Source organism: Podarcis tiliguerta (genome assembly GCF_965153285.1).
Source record: "Podarcis tiliguerta genome assembly, chromosome: 1".
Taxonomy (NCBI): Eukaryota; Metazoa; Chordata; class Lepidosauria; order Squamata; family Lacertidae; genus Podarcis; species Podarcis tiliguerta.
The window spans coordinates 74,540,818-74,561,862 of record NC_139534.1 but is presented as its reverse complement, the minus strand read 5'-3'; positions in this window follow the sequence as shown (position 1 = coordinate 74,561,862).

Below are 21,045 nucleotides of genomic sequence, written 5' to 3'. Positions count from 1 at the left end.
ATACTATACAGAGCTCATTCTTGATCATGTGGTTCCATTCACCATGGCAGACAAAGTTATCTGAATGAAATGTTGTACTTCCACTTCCAGGGCCAACAAAGTCAGAGCATTTTTGTCAGCCTTACTGAATCATTGACTGGGGAGCACAAATATTCAGTATTTTCAGGGTCCACTTTAGTATTAAGTATTAAGTCCAGGAGTCAGGTGTGAACCTGCTCTGCAATTCAACCTCTTCACTGTTGGTCAACATCCAAAATGGTTATTATTACTATTTTTAATCTAATATAATGTTCTTTAACATAGTGACTGGCTACATTATAACCCCTTATTGCTGTTAAGTTTATTTTGCCAATTCTAATTCAAATGTCACAGACATTTGTTCAGTTCATTGCCACTTGACCCCACTATTTACAACACAATTTCCCTTTTAAGCTGCACCAAGGTATCTGTAAATATAAATATGTCAACTGATGATAATCCTTCATGCATCCGATGAAGGGTCCATAAGAACTTATGCAATATATTAGCTAGACTTTAAGGTGCTACAGGATGCTATTATTTTCTCTATAATAAAGTGATGCCTGGAAGTAAGACCTTCATACTACACATTCGGACAGGATGAAGTTAGTGATGGGGCGGCACTTAGGAAACGAATATGCATTTTGAAATAAACTCTTCATGACTAGGGATGCAATCTTGTAATTGTTCAAAACTATTTTGTATATTTTATTAAATCACACACGAACACATACACATATATTCTATTCATATTTAATTGTATTTTTTTTAAAAAAAAAACCAGTTGCTCCCCTACTATGTTTTTTAGCTGTTTCTATTTTAGCTATAAGCCAGCTTCCCTGTCAGGGAAAAAGGAACAACAACAACAACAATTTATTTTAATGTTATTTACTTCTTTTTACTAGTAATTTAATTTTTTTTAGTGCTATATTTTGTTGCAGGGAAGGTTTATGCTTTAAAAGACAGGCTAGAAACTCTCAAAAAGCACATTCCTGTGTTGCTTGGTGGGGTCTCTCAGGGGCCATAAGAAACCATAGACCTCACTTTCCTCAGCAGAAAGGGTGGTTTGCAGGTAGCCTTCTTTGCAGCATCCATGACCATTCCACATCTACTGTCAGTGCCTGGAAGTTGTACAGTATAGCAAATTTTCACCTCAGAAGAATCAATGGGAGGTGTGTGTGTGTGTGGTGCATCAGGAAACACAACTGAACTGGAATTAAAAGGGAGGGGAATGCTTCTCATATCTTGACCCGTTTGAAACAATCAGAGCTCCCACCACCACCACTCACCCTCAGTTGGATTGCTCTGGAAATAAACAAAATTGAACAAAGAAGAATCCTTACAAAATTCTCCCATTCCAAATGTCTGTCGAGTTCTGAAGTACCTGCTCTTTTTTGCAGAATAACACTAATATATTCTCAATCTGCACTTTTCCCTTAAAAGAAACCGGGACTTTGTTTAAAATATTCATGCATACACAATTTGCTTCAGATTTCAGTTCTCTCTCTCTCTCTCTCTCTCTCTCTCTCTCTCTCTCTCTCACACACACACACACACACACACCTTTACTGGTTACCAGTGAACATACATGCTGCCAGAGTAATGCTCTTTCAAATGGTGGGCTGGAAGGAGCAAGGAATGAAAGGCTGTGGCGAGCTGCAGAGAAGTAGAAAAGGCAGAAACTGGCAGGTTATTGAAGATGGGGGTCTTTTGTATTAAAAGTTAATAAAACATTTGTTGTTAGCTTCTAACATGATCTAACTTCATTCCACAATACAAGGAACATGGCCAGATACATTGGCTAAAACTGTGAAAAGAGAATCTTGGTGCAGTCACAAAATTGCATAAGCAGCCCTCTTTGCACTGTGCCTTTTGGAACTTTCCAGACTTTTCATGTTGGTGACACACTTTTTAGACTAGAATCATTCTGCAACACAGTAATTCAGTTTTACTAGCAAACTAGAGATTAAACTAACCACTTTCCAGCCCCAGGAGGAGTGCAGGGAGTGTTTGTGTGATACACCTACACACTGCAGCTGCCCCACTGGTGTGTCGCGACACACAGTTTGGAAAGCTCTGGCATAGATGTACACAAAGCAGGACAGAACAGCATTAGTACAGCTGTCAAAAATAAGTCTGTAGAAATTTAAGAGGGAAAACTACAAAGGTTTTCAGCCCAGTATGAAAATATTAATCAAAAAGTACAGGAAGAACAATTGCTCATTTTACCACTGTAATAGGTTGGTTTGTCCTAAAAGGTAATTGTACGCAGTCTTTGTAGCTCCACTATTGATACATGAATAAAAATGACAAGCCTCTGGAGACTAACATAAAAGGTACATGAAGGAACACGTTGTTTGGAAGACAGCTAAGGTTCCTGCCACTGTCTGTGTATAAATGTAATGGAGGTCACCCAAAAAAGTCACTCTTTGCCAAACAGGAGAAAAAGGCAATCCTAGATTTCACAGCAACACTGCCATTGTCAATATTTGACGGCGATGATTTGGTTTGCCCCTTGTGTAGTATGCCTGATGAGTGGAGTGTGACTTGGCACGGCAGTCAGGGTAAAAAATGATCTCCACGTAATGAGAAAACGTTGTGTGGTCTTATTGTCAGAGCAGGAGGTGACAATATCACAAGTCCATAATAGGAGGAACGATTACTGTCAGCAGTTCCAGTTTTATGCTCCCTGTCACCTGCTCTTTTCATCTTACAAAGAATCTTGCACTATCTATTGAGGTGTTTTTATTTCCCCTTCAGCTCCTCTTTTATAGCAGGTGTCACCCTCATTCCCACTTCATTTTTTTTAAAGCACTTTCATTTCCCTTCATCTTAGTTTTCATCCCTGTAAAAAACAACTTTATCACTTGCTCTTCTTGACTTAACTTTCCTTTGCCACCTGAAGCCATTGCTGTTCAAACTGGAGTCCCTTGTACTGACTTTCATATTGTTCGCTAGCTTTTCTGGAAGTGATCCCTACTTGCAGGGACTAATACAATTTATTAATATTTATTAAACTGTTATCCCACCCATCCTCCCAAAGGAGCCCAGGGTGGCAAGCACAAAAGACAAAAACGATTTGAGCATGTAAAAAACCAACAACCTAAAATCAATTACACTACAGACACAGACCAGGAAAAATCCCTATTTAAAAGACAGGTTGGAAGAGAAAGGCCTTCAGCAGATAGAGAAAAGACAACAGAGATAGCACCAGTCTAAAATTTAATGGGAACAACTACCAATGAGTAGGTCTTACAACACTAAAGACCTGATTCTGATATTGTATGGAGTAGATCACCTGATTAAATGGTATCTGCAGTAGGCCATTGTCTGCAGAGCACAGTTATAAATTGGGTGTATAAGGGGTGAAATGATCTTTCAGGTTTCCTGGTCCCAAGCTGTATAGGGCTTTATATACCAAAACCAACACCTTGAACATAGTCCAGCAGCTAACTGAAAGCCAGTGTACTTCTTTCTGTGGTAGGAATGGCTTGGTGGTGATATCTTGTGGCAGTGAGAAGCCACATTTTGCACCAGCTGCAGCTTTCAGCCACCCTCAAGGGCAGCCCCCCATAGAGTACATTGTAGTAATCTAACCCAGAGGCTGTTCCTGGGTTTCAAGGAAACTTCTAACATGGCATTTAGTGTGAAGTAGGGCATGCAGAATTTGAGGGACTTCCACTTGGGTGAGCAGAAGAGTGTGGTTATCATGACTTTGCATTAAGGGCATGAGAGTCAGGGTCCTTTTAGTGGTGGCCTCATATTTATGGAAATCCCTTTCCCATCTCTAAGAGGTCCAGTTGACTCCCTCTTTGTTTCCTTTCAGGGAAGCCTTGGATATGTTTTTATTTCTATCTGCTTTTCATACAGTTTGCGGTTATTTTCTGGCATTGTATTTTAATGGCAGTGGGTTAGATTTCTTATATTTTGTGATGGAATTCTTGGCTTGAGATCAGTTGGTTTGTGCTGTTCCCTCTTTAAATATTTGTGAATTTCGACGTCTGTTTTAAAATGTTTACGTTTTATATTTGTGCACTGCTTTGGGAAAATAAATGTCGAAAGGTGGCAAATTTCAGAAATAAAGAAATAAATCCTCAACATGTTCCTAAGGAACCCGGGGGGGGGGGGGCATAGGAAGCTGTCTCACGCCATACCAGAGTGTTGGCCCATGTAGTTCATTAGACAGCACTGCTAGTCAATGCTGACTGGCAGCTGCTCTCAAGGGCTTCAGACAGGAATTTTCCTCCAATCACATCTGGAGACCCTCTGCATGCAAAGCAAGTGTTCTTTTGTTGAGCTACAGCCCCTCCCCAACTCTCTTCTGACTGGTATTCAGAAGAGAGGGGGCAGGAGAGGGAGAAATACTAGGCTAGATGGGTTTCCTTTGTTGCCAAGATCAGTCAAGTGACAGAACACTTTTTGCAGGCCAGGTCTAAGGCTGAAATTTTAAGCATACTAACTTGCAAGCACTGAAATCAACAGGTCTTCATTTTGAGTCAACTTGCAAAGGATTATGCTGCACAGTCTGCATAATCTTTAAAGGTAACAAGTGCAAAGGAAAGCAATCACTGCAAACCACCTGTCTTCTGCACATTATGTTGGGCATTTTCTTATCTCCCGGAAATGCACTGTTTTAATTCCCAGAGGATCAAGGATACAGCTGTTTAGGATTGCAGATTATATTCTATGCATATCTATATAGTTCTTACGTCTCAGCTTTCTGAGGGCTGCAGGTTTGAATTTGAGAAGCTTTTCTAATTATCTGCCGAGAATATTGCGGAACAGTAGCAACTGGTTCTGTTGTGGAAAGAGATGAACACCAATCACTACGGTGCTATACATACATACATACATACATACATACATAAATGTGTGTGTGTGTGAGAGAGAGAGAGAAAATGTAGAAGTCATCCCACATAGAAGTCATCAACACAAAACTTGATATGCCCTTTCTGTTTCCCTGCCTTTTAAATTCATCTCGGTCAGCCTTGAATTTTCTGAGGAATGGCAAATAAGCCAGTGTCTTCCAGACTCAGGGATCAAACAGAACAAGAGATCTCTCCCTGCCTCTTTTAACTCTGGCTCTTTCTCCTCACACCTGGCACACCAATTGTGTCTTGCTGTAATGAATAGTGATATTTACAGTCCTTGTATGTGCCAGGTACTGTACATGGCACTGAGGGCCTTCCGCCCCGGCTCCCCAGGGGATTCACAACTGACAATTGTGAAGCAAATTTCCTCAGGTTTTGTTATTCTCTCTAACATTTCCAAACCATTCTTCTTCTACTGCAGGGCTCTTTACATCTGGCAGGTTCATTGCTTTTCAGGTAATTGATGGGATAATTATGTTCACCTTTTGAGTATGTAAGGCAATAAATGGCCCCCGCAGCTTAAATAATTCTTCTCTCACCGTGGAGAAGCTCCGCAGCACGTCACAAATCTGCAACCTCAACCACACATTATGCCCGTGGTATCAGATATTTTACGATCTCGGGTTATGCAGTATCTCTTCCCTCGAGGCTTTCCATTAAACTAATTCATAATAAAGTTTATGGGCATCTACTGGATGCATATTTGCCGGGCCAAAATCTGGTGTTCATATTTTGCAGCACAAAGGGATGTAAGTATAGGTTTCAGGAATCAAAGATGGTAACTGCAGTGGCAGCACAGGTGATCGAACAGAGGTTTTTTTGGCTTTTTTTATTTTGCCAGATGGTAAAAGGTAAAGGGACCCCTGACTATTAGGTCCAGTCATGACCGACTCTGGGGTTGCGGCGCTCATATCACTTTATTGGCCGAGGGAGCCAGCGTACAGCTTCCGGGTCATGTGGCCAGCATGACTAAGCCGCTTCTGGCGAACCAGAGCAGCGGACGGAAACGCCGTTTACCTTCCCGCCAGAGCGGTACCTATTTATCTACTTGCACTTTGACGTGCTTTCAAACTGCTAGGTTGGCAGGAGCAGGGACTAAGAAACGGGGGCTCACTCCGTGGCGGGGATTCAAACCGCCGACCTTCTGATCAGCAAGTCCTAGGCTCTGTGGTTTAACTCACAGCGCCACCTGCGTCCCAGGGTGGATGGATGGAGCTGTGCACAAATCAGGTCTGGGCAGTTGCAGTAGTTGCTACCACCATCCATCTGGCACTCCTACAAATCCAGCAGGTTTGGCTTACCACATTTAAAAGTAAATGAAGTAATACACATGAGCATGTAAAGAGCTCCTCACTCCCTGCCCCACCCTGGTAAGACCATTTCATCTGGCCAAGAGTCTAAAATTGCCTACCTGTATCACAGTCTACAGTGGGAGAAAAGGCAAGTTCTAATGGATTCTTGAAAACTAAATCAATACTCACTCATTTAATGCTCCAGGTAACAGTGTTTCCCTATCCACACAGCAGTCGTATGAACAAAAAGTTTCAAATGACTAGAATGTCAAAGAAAGAGAATCTCGTAAAAAAATTCCAGGCTACGTTCTCCACTGCTTCCCAGTCTCTCCAAAAATACTGCTAAACTCCAAGAGTTCCTATATTTTGTGTTAGTGCTCCATAGCTCAGGGGTCAAAAGGGGTTGCCACTAGTGCAGATCGCTTCGTCATAAATGGTACCCCCCCCCCATACACACACTCATCTTTCTTCAGCTGCTGAACCTTGTGTGATTCTTCTCAGGAAACTGCACTTTGTCAGAGAGAGAGACTCATCTGTGGTAGATTTTACAAGTTTTGTGACTTTTGACCCTTGCACCATGAAAGAGCCCTCTAAGCTCAGCTTCTTTTCTTTTATCTGTGGTACTACTCCAGGGCACTGCAGTGTGTTCTTAATGAGCCCAGCGCTTTCTTCATAATTTCAGAGGTGCAGAGGGCTTGCTAATTAACTTGACATATTGCGGCACCAGGCATCAGCAAGGAAGAGGGGGGGAAAGCTTTATAGCCGTAGCCTAAAATGACATTGCTCCTCTTGAGCAGGCTGCCAAGCATTATTTCTTATTGTTTGCGCCAGTAGCGCCCCTCGCTAGCTCTCTAAGAAAACCAGTGGGACAGCTTGACTGAATCTGTAACTAATGGCCACTGAATTGTTGAAAGCTCTATTACAGCCTGTGAATTAGTGCTCTGTCTTGACCAAGTACACCCCGGCAATGTTTGTTTAGTGAGAATGACGGCTTCATTTATCTCACCCGTCCCTCTTAAAGTTCATTACTGATGCTGTTGCAGAGGGGATTAAAATTGCGTCCCACAGGGAAGTCATTCCAAATCTGTCCACCTGCTATCCAACCTCTGCATGTTTGCCATGGAACTCCTTGATTTTTGTGGAGGATTCTGCAGCACGTTATAGGCCAGTTGTTGTATTTTAAAAACCTTCCAGAAATACTGTCCGTATGCCTGTGTCTGCCGAGGAAATCTTACATGCCTGCCATAAAATTCCGTGCACTTATAAGATTCCATACATTTGGAAGTTTTAGAAGATGTTGACGGAATCAGGGCAGACAAAAGAAAGTAGTTCTTCACACATCACATAGTTAAACCGTGGAATAGGACCTGCTTGTGGGCTTCCCATAGACATCAGTCGCTTACAGACTGCCTGTTTAATTATCTGTTCTAGGACCTTTCCTGGTATTGACGTTAAGCTGACTGGTTGGTTGTTACCTGGTTCTCCCCCCCCCCTCTACTTTTGAAAATAGGGATAACATTTGTCAACCTCCGGCTGGTAGATCTTGAAACTAGGCTATGAGATCATCATTATATTTAAAACACATACTGAAGTACAGTAGAGATATTGTCTGAATGAGCATCAGTGCATTGATGATGCTGACTAATAGTACCCTTTCTGTCAGTTTTATAACCTGGGAATATGGAATGAATATAGCTTACCTGAGAGTGATGCATATTTCCCCAGCTCTTTGTGATCTCACAACTAGACCAGCAGATTTCATGTCAGAGTGTTTAAATGATGGCTCAAGACTAATTTACTTTAAGCTGGTTCATTCCAGAGTATTCCATATGTTGACAACACAGGAAGAGGCAGAAATATTTTGTGGAGTATTACTTTTCGAGAAAACTCTAGAGTGGATCTCAGAAGCTATAATAGCCTTTACAGTTTACTTCAGGCAGGCACAAAGAATTCTCCATCACACTAGGCTTAGGCTCTCTGGTATGCCTCAGGCTCTCTGATAATAAAACTATCTGCGTAAAAACACTGCCTGAATAGAGTTTAAATGATGGCATGTAGAATCTTCCCTGTATTCAATTCATAATGTGAAACCCTCTGATCCCGTTATTGGGGGGGGGGATAAAAACAGCACCCCCTCTCTAGGTCAGAAATTTTTTGCTTGGTGATACAGTGTGGAGTCAGTTCCATTGAAAGGGCTTCAGATATTCAATCAGTGGGAGCCATTAAAAACTGCTTCCCTTCAGGGACTAAATGCTAGCAAGACTCCGTATTCAGTATTGCAGGCCCAATTCTCTGAACTTCCTCCTGGCTGAGATCGGACAGCTCCCCTCCCCGTGAAACCTCTGTCAGCAGGCATTTTAAGAACTTTGGTTTCCTTATTTTATGGTGAATTTTAACTGATTCTTTATTTTTCATTGCACATCACTTAGAAAGTGAAGGAGTAAAGTGGTTTATAAATAGTTGAAAGAAACAGAAAAAAGCAGTACAGTCTGTAAATATGAATGTGCTACCTAAAATGTTGTTTTTATTTCAAACAATCCTGGTGATCAGCAGGGTGGGGCATTTCAAAGAATGGCAAAAAGTATTATCAAGATTTATCTGGCAGGGGGGAAAACTAAGACTCAAATATAAACTCCTTACAGATACAAAAGATAGAGGTGCTTTCTCCCTGCCAGACTTGAGAATATATTATGAAGCAGCCTGTCTATGTTGGTTAAGTGATTGGATTTTATTAGACAATACAGTTGTGCTAGATTTGGAAGGTTATGACAACAGATACGGATGGCATGCATATTTTTGGTATGATAAAGTAAATGTGCATAAAGGATTTCGGAACCACATAATAAGAAAATCAATATATGAGGTGTGGAATAGATATAAAAAATTATTGGAATGTAAGACTCCTTGGTGGTTCTCTCCAATAGAAGCAATAGCTGTCAAAAAGTTAAATATGAAAGAAGAGTGGGCCACATATAGAGATTTATTGATAGAAATAGGAAGTCAGTTAAGATTAAAAACATTTGAAGAAATAAAAGAGTTATTGATGGATTGGTTGCAATATCATCAATGATGTATTTAAGGAGGATAAAAAGAAAAATGGTTTTGCACAGTTAAATCTAGGCTGGAGATAGATTTATTGGATGACAAGAGGAAAATATTATCGAAAATGTGCAAATTATTATTGGAATGGCATACTAAAGACAAAGAGGTTAAAGGGGTGATGATACAATGGTCTAAAGACTTTGGATATAATATTCAGCTAGAATCTTGAGAAAGGTTGTGGAAGGAAGGTATTAATTTTAATGCATGCACTGCTTTAAAAGAAAATGTTATGAAAATTATGTATAGATGGTACCTAAACCCATCAGAACTTGCTAAAATGTACAGGATAAGATCTAATCAGTGTTGGAAATGCAAAGAAAAGGAAGGTACCTTTAACCACATTTGGTGGACTTGTAAAGAGGTAAAGGCTTACTGGGAAATGATATATAATGAGTTAAAGAAAATGTTTAAAAGTACTTTTGTTAAATAATGAGTGTATTTAGAATTGGAAAATATATAAAATGCTATGATATAAAGGTTAATTTTGAAAGCCATGAAGCAGGAGGGAGGAAAGGTGATAGGCTCGAATGAGCCAGAGAGGTAAAGTGGATAATAATGATGTAATTATATATTGTTAAATGGACAAATAAAAATTATATACAAAACAAGAAGAGAAAAAAGAAAAAAGCAGTACAGTTGTACCTTGGTTCTTGAATGGAATCCGTTCCGGAAGTCAGTTTGACTTCCAAAAACCTTCGAAAACCAAGCACTCAGTGGGAAGCTGCATCAAACGTTCAGGTTCCAAAGAACATTTGCAAACTGGAACACTCACTTCCGGGTTTGCGGCAATCGGGAGCCAAAATGTTCGAGTCGCAAGGTGTTCTAGAACCAAGGTATGACCGTACTCTATACCTGAGCACTGCTAATCTAGCCTAGAAAGAGGCTGTAAAACCACTGCCCCTTTGTTGGTGCTAAGAACACACTTTTGAGTCTTTTCCGCATCCCATCCCTCAAACAGAGCTTTCAAGTCAATGGCATTCTCCTCAATAGAGCTGCCAATCATGGAAGCTTTTCTGTTGTACTGAAGTGACCTGATATAAACACACTTCAGTGGGGCAACTCATGGGTCAATGGGGGCAGCTGAATGTACAAGGCATCTGTGAAATTATCAGGTCACCCAGAAATATCTGGACTGAGCTCAATATATTTAAGGTAATTATCGGGAGGGGGGGGGGTTAAAATGTCAATATGCTGTGCTTATTTATCTCCATCTAAACTTTGCAATATCCGAAGTGAAATACAACCCACTAAAGGTGTAAGATCAAGTACAGTGGTACCTTGGGTTACAGACCCTTCAGGTTGCATAGGCTTCAGGTTACAGACTCCCCTAACCCAGAAATAGTACCTCAGGTTAAGAATTTTGCTTCAGGATGAGAACAGAAATTGTGCAGCAGCAGCAGCGGGAGGCCCCATTAGCTAAAGTGGTACCTCAGGTTAAGAACAGTTTCAGGTTAAGAACGGACCTCCAGAATTAATTAAGTTCTTAACCTGAGGTACCACTGTACCAGGCAGAAGCAGCTGTAAGGAATCTCTGCTTTGTGCTCTAAAAATAATGGCACAATTAGCTTTCAAAAAATGTCACAGATCAAGTATCATTGGCAAATTCTGTTCCCATAACAGGTGCTGTTAGTGCAGCTATTAGCTTTGTTAATGGCTGCCTACCCAATGATTCTCCCACGTTTGGAGCAAATCATAATTTCCTTTAAAAAATGGATTTTCAAAGTGGCAGGCTGACTTTTGGCTCTAACATTGGAAACACAGCTTTTGCTGTCGGCACAGAAATCTGGTCTTTAATGAAAACAGAAGATACGTAATTGACATAAATAATCCCACTTCTCTGAAAAATGCTTTCGACTAGACATAGGTTCAAAGTCATTTGAGAAGACAAAAGTTGGAAGTGACCTTTTAATATGTTATGCCTTTTTTGGAAGGCAAAGCTCAACCTTGAAACAAATTATTGCTAAAAATGACAAGCAGTAGCTTTCAGCAATTCAAGGATAAAGTCTAATTTAAACTGAATAATTAAGGGATCAATTTAAGCTCTCTTTCAAATGCCAAGGAAGTCTAAATGTTAAATACTAGGGAAGAGTGTAAATTAGAAACTTTGAAACTTGAAATGCAAATCTAGAGGATCCAATATAAACCCTTGATTTTTCATGGCTTTCCTTCTTATTTTGATCAGGTCTCAATTATGTAAATAAAAACAAGTTGTGTCTCCTCTACTGACTTGTGTCCTGCCAGATGGGTTAGAAAATAATTGTTTATAATAGGTGTGATGGTCTTCAATCCAATATTTTGATAATTATTTGGTCTGCTAAAGGCACCTCAAGAGTTCTATGGGTTTTCCAATTTGGGGTTTGTTGTTGTTGCTTAAATTAATGACTGGCAAATGTAAGTGCAGGTAACTAAGCCCAAAGCATATGTGGACCATAAGATACACCAGAGGCCAAGCTCCTGTGCACTGAATTTTCCACAAGTTTCAAACTGTTGTGACTGTTCCAAACAGATTTAAGCAGCTGCTGGACTGTAAATTATTTTATTTTACTGTTCTGCCTGGGTCTAGTCAATTTCCTGGGATGGGACTGGAGGAACAAACAAGTGTGCCCACATCGGAGGCAGTGCCAGATTTATGTATAAGCTAAACAAGCTATAGCTTAGGGCCCCACTCTCTTGGGGGCCCCCAAAAACATTTAAGGGAAAAAACTGGATGTACATTTCCAAAATATAAGATAAAAAACAAATAAAATAAAACCTACATACAGCAACAGTGTTTTGTTTTGTGTTGTGTAGGCTCCTATGGTGTAAGTAATGGGCCCTGCCTGCTAGCCTGCTCCCTAAAATATCAGGGGTTTGCTCATTTCTGTATATAAAGTAACGGGAACCCTGACTGTTAGGTCCAGTCGTGGCCGACTCTGGGCTTGCGTGCTCATCTCGCTCTACAGGTCGAGGGAGCCGGCATTTGTCTGCAGACAGCTTCTGGGTCATGTGGCCAGCATGACTAAGCCACTTCTGGCGAACCAGAGCAGCGCACGGAAACGCCGTTTACCTTCCCTCCGGAGTGGTACCTATTTATCTACTTGCACTTGATGTGCTTTCGAACTGGTAGGTTGGCAGAAGCTGGGACAGAGCAACGGGAGCTCACCCCGTTGTGGGGATTCGAACCGCGACCTTCTGATCTGCAAGTCCTAGGCCACCCGCATCCCATTTCTATATACAGGGTCCCATAAATTACCATATTGCATATATTCAACACAAAAAAGCGACAATTTGTTGTTGACAAAAGACATCTAGACATATAAAGGCCCCTGTTACCTTCAGTAGCTTAGGGCCTCATCAAACCTAAATCCGGCTCTGATTGGAGGAGGTGGTGGAGGGTTTTGCCTCAGCAGCAAAACCTCCCAGCCTTGCTATGGGGTCTAGGGTGGGCTTCTTCAGGAGTGGATGCACTACAGTGGTATCTTGAGTTACAGATGCTTCAGGTTGCAGACTCCGCTAACCCAGAAATAGTACCTCGGGTTAAGAACTTTGCTTCAGGATGAGAACAGAAATTGCACGGCAGCAGCAGCAGGAGGCCCCATTAGTTAAAGTGGTACCTCAGGTTAAGAACAGTTCCAGGTTAAGAACGGACTTCCAGAACAAATTAAGTTCTTAACCCGAGGTACCACTGTACTTACTGTCTAAGGGCAGCAGGCACAACTTCATCACATAGGGACCTGTTTACCACACTCTGGACATCCCGCCTGGTCAACAGACCCCCTCCCCACCCCACCCTGCCAGCTGGCTTTTACCAGAAAGACTTAAGCACTGCTTTGGATTCCACCCTGTGCATCTTTTTCTGGTGTCAACTATCAACACAATCAAATTTCCCCCCACATGCAAATCAGTTAACAATCTACCAGATAAAAGAAGCTTCTTCTCCCACTCTAGCTGAGACATTGTTATAGAATGATGTTTGTTGATGGCAGGTAGTCTTTTTCCACTTTAAAAAAAAAAAAAGGTTTTCTGGGGGGGGGGGGAGTTGTCACTGCTGAAAATAAAGGCATTTAGCTCTGCTAAGCACAATGAAATATTCCTCAAGGTAATTTCCACTAAAATAAGTGTGAAGCCACACAGGAACCATAACAGTTAAGTTTATGAGCTTCCTCCCTCCTAAGCTGTATACTTTGCATTCAAGAAAGCTCTTACTTTCTGATGCAAATGAGAATCTGTTAACTGTTTAGCAGATAGCACTCTTTGGCTTTGTTGACATCCTTTTTTCCAATTCTCTTTAGTATACTTTGCATTTTTATTGTAAAATAGGGATGCAAATTCTGCAGAGGCCTGAGCTTCTGCAGTTGTCTTCTGTGAACTGTTTTGGAGCATAATATATATTATGGGAAATGCAGTATATAAATAAACTGACTATGACTAACTCTATAAAGGATAATAGGACTTCTCTCTATGTCTGTGCATCTGAAACACATGATTTAGAATTTGGTTCCATTTACCTATGTCCTTTCGGTCTTTGTATTATACTGTTAAGGTTACTTTATTTTTAAAATTAAGGTAGTAGGCACAGAGAATGTCTTCTTATTCACACACACACACACACACACACACCTGATGCAACTTAACCAGCAACTAAATTTAGACATGGTAGCTTCATTGAAGATGCTTCTTTGAATAAAACAGAGAGGAAGAAATCCAGTGACTATTTCAGGAAGAGGCAATGTGGTGCCCTCTGGATATTCATCTCGTTGACCACTGTGAGAACAGAATGCTAAGCTAAATGGGCTTTTGGTCTGATCCAGTAGGACTCTTAAGAACACAAGAAGAGTCCTGCTGGATCAGGCCAGAGGCCCATCTAGTCCAAAACTTGGTTCTTACTGTGGCCAATTAGATGCCCATGTTAAGCCTTCAAGCAGAACCTTAGCACAGCAGCAGTCTCTTGATCTGTGATTCCCAGCAACTGGTATTCAGGGGCATAGTGCCCTGTTAAGGGCCTTGTAAATTAATATAAGAACTTTGAGCCTGGCCCAGTACCACAGGCGCAGGCAATACAGGCTTTGGAGCACCAGAAGTATGGGCTCCCAATAGCCTGTCCCCATCAACAATCCAGCCGCAGCATTTTGCACCAACCGGAGCCTCACAACCAGGCTAATGGGTAGCCCCACATTGTGCATGTTGCAATAAACAAGTCTTTAGGTTACCAGTGCACAAATCATTGTGGCCAGACTATCCCTGTCCAAGAAGGGCCATCGTTGGTGCACCAGCTGCAGCTGGTAAAAGACCCTCCTAGCCACTGCGCCTACCTGAGTTTCGAGTAACAAAGATGGATCCACAAACACCCCCAAACTCTGAAATTCTTGCTTTAGAGGGAGTGCAACTCCATCAACAGGCACCCGGCCAATTTCCTGCAGGCAGGAATAATGAAGCCTGCAGGGCCTTCATCCACCAGAGTTCAAGTTCAGCTCATTGGCTCTCATCAACTCCACCACTGTGCCCAGGCAACCTCTCCTGACTCAGATGTTATGGAGAAGTAAAGCTCTGCGAAATCAGCAAATGATACTTTGCCCCCAAACTCCAGCCACACTCAGTGGCTTCATATAGATGTTAAACAGCATTGGGAGCAAAACAGTCTCCCAATGCTAGTCTCTAGGCATGACACTGTAGGTAGGGCCAGAACCACTGTAGAACAGTACTGTGAATATCCAAGACACAGACCTGGTCTATGAAGATACCATGTGAGTAATAATAATAATAATAATAATAATAATAATAATTTTTTATTTATATCCCACCTTCCCCAGCCGAAGCCGGGCTCAAGGTGGCCAACAACAATAAAATAATATAACATTCTAAAATCATTTCATTATAAAATTAATTCAAATCAAATTAATGGCAACCATTGGGCTAGCAAGAAGCAGAAACAGTTGCCGTTCCTCATATAAGCCATTCATCAGCAAAACCTAGGATGATTCAGTCCCAAAGCAGCACATGAACCCAGACTGAAATGGATCAAGATGATTTGCATCCTTCAAAACCTCCTGCACCTACTCAGCCATCCTCCTCCTCACCACCTTACCCCCAAAATGGGGTGTTTGCAACCAAGCTGTAGTTGTTATAAACCCTAACATCAAGAGTGGACTTCTTCAGGGGTGGATGGATCCACAATTGCCTGTTTAAGGGCAGCAGGCACAACTCCATTGTGTAAAAATGTGTTCACCACAACCTGGCCTAACTATTCAACCCCACCCCACTAGTCAAGATGGGAAGGAACAAGGGAGAAAGAAGGGGGCCACATCATTGGAGGAGTCCTGTCCACATCATTGGCCACACAAACAGAAAATGATCCCACAGATGAGGGGAAAGCACTGAATTGGGCACCTTGGCTGGAACTGCAATGGCCGTGGCATTCAAGGTGTTAAGAAGGTGAATTCAATGAATGCTTCTGTGGGTCCTCCAGAGAAGGACTCATTCCTCTGAGAAATATTTACCTGATCAAAACTCTCTTCCTTTCCAGTTCATTGAATGTTGGGACTTCCCAAGTCACTTCTGCATTTTGTGCTGTGTAACATTTGGTGGCAGCTCTAGTCTGGGTGCTATCTTGGACTCAGCTTTGCTACTGAAAAATCATATGTTGCATTTTTCTATGCTTGGATTTAAGCGAATTCACTGCCAGAAGGAATATTACAGTCTTCACTTATCTGATTGCAACTTTGCTAACTATGGACATCTAGCTATCGACCACTTAGAAAATCTGAGTAATGGTTACCAGAATCAGGAAGCTGTGACTTATTACTCTGACTGTATAAAACAAATGCTTGATACAAATTCTTCCACTTCTGAAAGATCTGGGGCAACAGGTAATTAACTTTTGGCTTAGGTTAACTCTTTTATAGTAAGTGCAAGTTTCCTTCCCCACATCAAGTTGTTTGACATACCGAAATGTCACATTTTGACTTTTCATTATGAGAACATGTTCTCCTTCAGACACCAGTGACATTTTTATTTTAATTGAGATTCATTTCCAAAAATCCTTTGACACAATCACTTTCACAGGCACTAATGCCAATTATCTGAGTAACCTTTTTATTACTCAGAAGCTGAATGCTTGTGACACTATTTGGAAAACATAATTTAAATGTGATGCAATCCAGGATCAGAGCTCCAGTGTGAATGGCTGCAGACACAAGACAGATGCAGAGTGATAGTGGGGGGGGGGATAAATCATGTGTGGCTCAAATGCTTTTTTGTCATGCTTCCTACAAGTCCTTTGCATGAGCATCAAAAGGAAAGGAGCATAGGAAGCTGCCTTATATGGAGTCAAACCATTGGTCCATCTCAGTAGTGTCTACAGAAACTACTGTCTCTGGGTTTCAGGCAGGGAATTGTATGTCATTTTGAACTTATTTCCATGGTTTATCAATAAAGCCTTTGGCCATGTAGTTCTCAACAGATTGTAGTCACTTGCTGACAGGGTCTATCCTGAGCCACAGGATGGCTTTAGAGCTCAGAGGTCAACAGTTGACATGATTTTCTCAATGCACCCGCTGCATGAGAAATGCTGAGAGCAGAGACACTCCTTGTACATTGCCTTCATAACCCTTACCTTGCCAGTCAAAAAGGACTCTTCACACTACTCAGCAAGATAAGATGCCCACCTAAGCTCCACAAGATGATTGTGTCCTTCCACAAGAACATGCCCAACACCATCCAGTTTGGCAGCTCATCCTTGGACACCTTCCCTATAAAGAGCAGTGTGAAACAGGACTGTGTTCTCACCGCAACTCTCTCTGGCATATTCTTCCCTCAGTGCCTTCAGCTTGAATGAAGATAGTGTGTACTTTCATCTGAGGAGTGACAGGGGTCTGTTCAACCTGGTATGTCTCCACACCAATACAAAAGTATTGCAGGTTCTCACCCAAGAGATGTTGTTTGTAGATGATGCAGCCTTGATAGCGGACTCCAAGCTCTAGAGAGACTCATCAACCATTTTGCCCAAACCTTGGTGTTCGACCTCACTATCAGCCTAACAAAGACCAACATTCTGGGTCAGAATGTCACCAGCACTCCATGCATCAGCATTGTTGACCATATGTTTGAGGCAATAGACTATTTTGTCTACCTAGGTTCCGCCATAACCAACAAGCTTTCCATCTATGCTGGGCTGGACAAATGTATTGGCAAGGCAGCTACAGCAATGGGTTGCCTCTCCAAAAGGGTATGGGAGAATATGATGTTAATGACCAATACCAAGATGAAGGTCTACTGGGCTTGCGTATTGAGTATGCTGCTTTAGGGAAGTGTGTTGTGGGCAACTTACACCCTCCAGGAGTGATGCCTCGATGCCTTCCGTATGTGCTGCATCAGGAAGATTTTGGGCATCACATGGCAGGACAGAGTATCAAACAAAGATGTGCTCTTTCAAGGCCACATGTCCTGCATGTTCGCATTTCTGTTTCAGTGACATCTACGCTAGCTTAGTCATGTACACAGAACTGAAGATGGCAAGATCCCCAAGGATGTGTCCTGCAGAGAGTTGGCTTCAGGTACTAGGCCTGTTGGCAGATCAACTCTACGTTACAAAGATATCTGCAAATGTGGCAACATTAACCCCACTGTATGGGAATCCCCTGCAGATGATCACAATGCCTGGAGAAAACATTTGGGTCATGTATTCACAGCAGTGACCAGAGAAGGAATGACTGCAGAGGGAGGACTGTGCAGAGAGAAGACATGCCATCGTGCACCTGTAGCAGCAAAACCATATGCCTTCAGATGCCTTACCGGAGTCAGATAGATGCCAACAAAGTATCTTCACCAATGATCAAAGTAGTGATCAAATTATTTGGCCCTGAGCTCTGGCCTTGGAAAAACTGGCAGAGCAAATCTCTTAGGGACAGACAGAATGGTGGTCCATCTCTTTAGATCCATTGTGGCAGAAACTGAACAAATGAATAGGAACACAAGCATGACACATTTTCATTTTGCAGGTGAAAATGATGGTGTTAAAACACAAAACACAATAATCCAAATTTTGCTTCACTGCCACTATTTCCCCTTTTTTTGTGGGGAGGGGCATTATTCATTGCAATAAGCTGTCACCTAATGTTGCCCTTGGAGCACCTTTCAAAGTCTTACATGTCTTCTTGCTTTCACTTTTTATCTCCAGCAGCTCATTGCTTTCATCAGTTTTATGGACAATAAAATAATCCCTGTTATGATAGATTAACCCATCATTTTCTCCTCTTATTTAAAAGACGACTGCTTTATTATCCTTAAATTAGATAATTTGTTTGTTGAGGGAAACACCTGTGTAAAATGTTAGGTCAATGTAACCACGAAATATTTCCAACTGGATATAAGAATATTTCCATTAGAGTTTAACACAGAAGCCACTGCTGAGCTGATTATGTCATTATAAGCATTAAATAGGAGATGGACATTTTTATACAGAGATGTGTGTTTATGGGCTGCATTGCTGAAAAAACCGATAATTTTAGAAGTGTAGCTTAAACATCCAAAGAATTGGACGTTAAAACTGTCTCTTAAGCATTGAAGTACAAGTTTATCATCATGCCTTGGACAAGGGGAATCTCCCGAATTACTTTTATGGCAGCATATTCTATAGATTGATTTGCAAACAATGGGCCATTAATTATAGAAAAGAGATGAGCAGCAGAATTCTGCACCAGTTATGTTGCCACAAACCCATGAATGATAGTGGCTCTAATATTTTATCTTTGCCTGCAGGTTCTAGGGATGGAATTTCCTTTCCCTGGTAGGTTCTGCTTTCAGGCCAACACTCACTAGAGAGGTTCATAAACGTCTTCCTTTTATTAGAAATGACACATAGAAACAAAGCTACCATGCAGCAAGGCAGAACAGCTCATGCAGCCTTCCCTTCAATCTGCTACCTCTCTGCTCCAAATTCATTTCAGGTGCATTCAATGCGCCACAGTGGCCAGGTTCTTATTTTGCAGGCTGGGTCTCGGGCAACTCTTCTGTTGGGGCCAAGCTTAATGTTACATCAAGCACAAGTCTTAAAACAGATGCCTACAGCTCCATTTTGTTGGAGATACCCAGTGCACTTCATTTTTTAAACTCATGCCAAGGAGGCTGTGGATATCCTGAACCATTGATAGGATGCACTACCATGTTGAGGCTCAGTCCTGACAAGATAGAGGCTTTGTTGTCCAGTAGACAATCTGATATGCAGAGGCAGTTTTAGGGTAGTGTGATCGGTACGACTGCGCTGGGTGCTGCACTGCAGGGGCTGCCACAACAATGCTGTAGAATGGGGCGTGGAAGGAGGTGCAAAATTTTAGTGTCACAAAGGGCACCACTGAAATTTAAGATCCCAAAGTCTGCCACTGTGATATGAGATTGAGGGTCCAGCCTCTTCTGGGTGGGGTTGTACTCTGAAGGATCAGGTGTGCAGCTTGGGCAGTGGTTCCAGATAATAACAATAACAACAACAACAACAACAACAACAATAATAATAATAATAATATCTTTATTGTCATTGCCCCCTTCGGGGACAACGAAATTACTTGGCTGCTCCATAAAAACACTAGTTAAACAATATAGTAAAATACAGCAAGGGAGATTAGATGACTTTCAAAGTCCGGGCTTCCCATTCAGGGCCGAGATCACTCTGGAGAAGAAGCTGTTCTTAAGACGGCTCGTTCTTGTCTTCATCGTCCTGTATCTCCATCCCGACGGCAAGAGCTCGAAGAGACAGTGACCAGGATGCGGTGGATCTTTTACTATGTCCAGTGCCTTCCTATGGCACCTTGTGGCATAAATCTGCTCTAAGGTGGGGAGTGGGCAGCCAACAATGCTGTCTGCTGGCTTAACAATCTAGGCTTCTTCCTGGATGCTCAAGTGACGACCTTGGCCTGGAATGCCTTTGCTCACCTGGTGTGCCACATGGTATGCTGCTTCCTGGAAAAGATAATCCACACCTTAGTTGATAGGCTCAAAATATGACCTCCACAGAGGCCTTCCCTGACACCTGCAGCATCCCTTGTCCTACCCCTCCTGCAGCTGTAATCACACAACAGGGGCAATTTTTGAGGGGAGGAGAGTTACACCTGTGACTCCCTACCAAAACCACACCCCAGAGTCACAAATAGGCATCAAAGAAGCCTTCTATTTTCTATGATAGGTTTCTTTAAAGTGTAAGTATAATGGAAGAGTGGTGATTTGAGGATTGCTCCTTCCCTGCCTGTGGTTGTGCCCCCTGTCAAAAACACTCCCTGATCACAATGAAAGGGTTGTGTATGAAGTCTAATTACCACAGAAAGAAGGCAATGTTGCTGGTGGAGGGAAGGCGGGTGCCTGTGGGTGTCTATGGTGCCTGCCGGCATTTGTGTATCATTGTAGGGCCTGCTGGGTTGTACTAAGTCTGCGGTACTCATTTCCAGTTAAACTAATAGAGCAGGATTGCAGAGGCAGGATTGCCCCTGCAGGGTATTTAGAAACTGCAGGTGGCATGAAATGCCCAATTGCTTTCCCATATTACAATGGTCTTCAATTGTTCTAGGCCAACTTCAAGGTGCTGGTTCATATGTATAAATATCCAAAAACACATCGGGACCAGGATATCTGAAAGGTCATCACCTTTCAGCCAGCGCGGTGTAGTGGTTAAGAGCGGTGGACTCGTAATCTGGTGAACTGGGATCACTTCCCCACTCCTCCACATGCAGCTGCTGGGTGACCTTGGGCCAGTCACACTTCTTTGAAGTCTCTCAGCCCCACTCACCTCACAGAGTGTT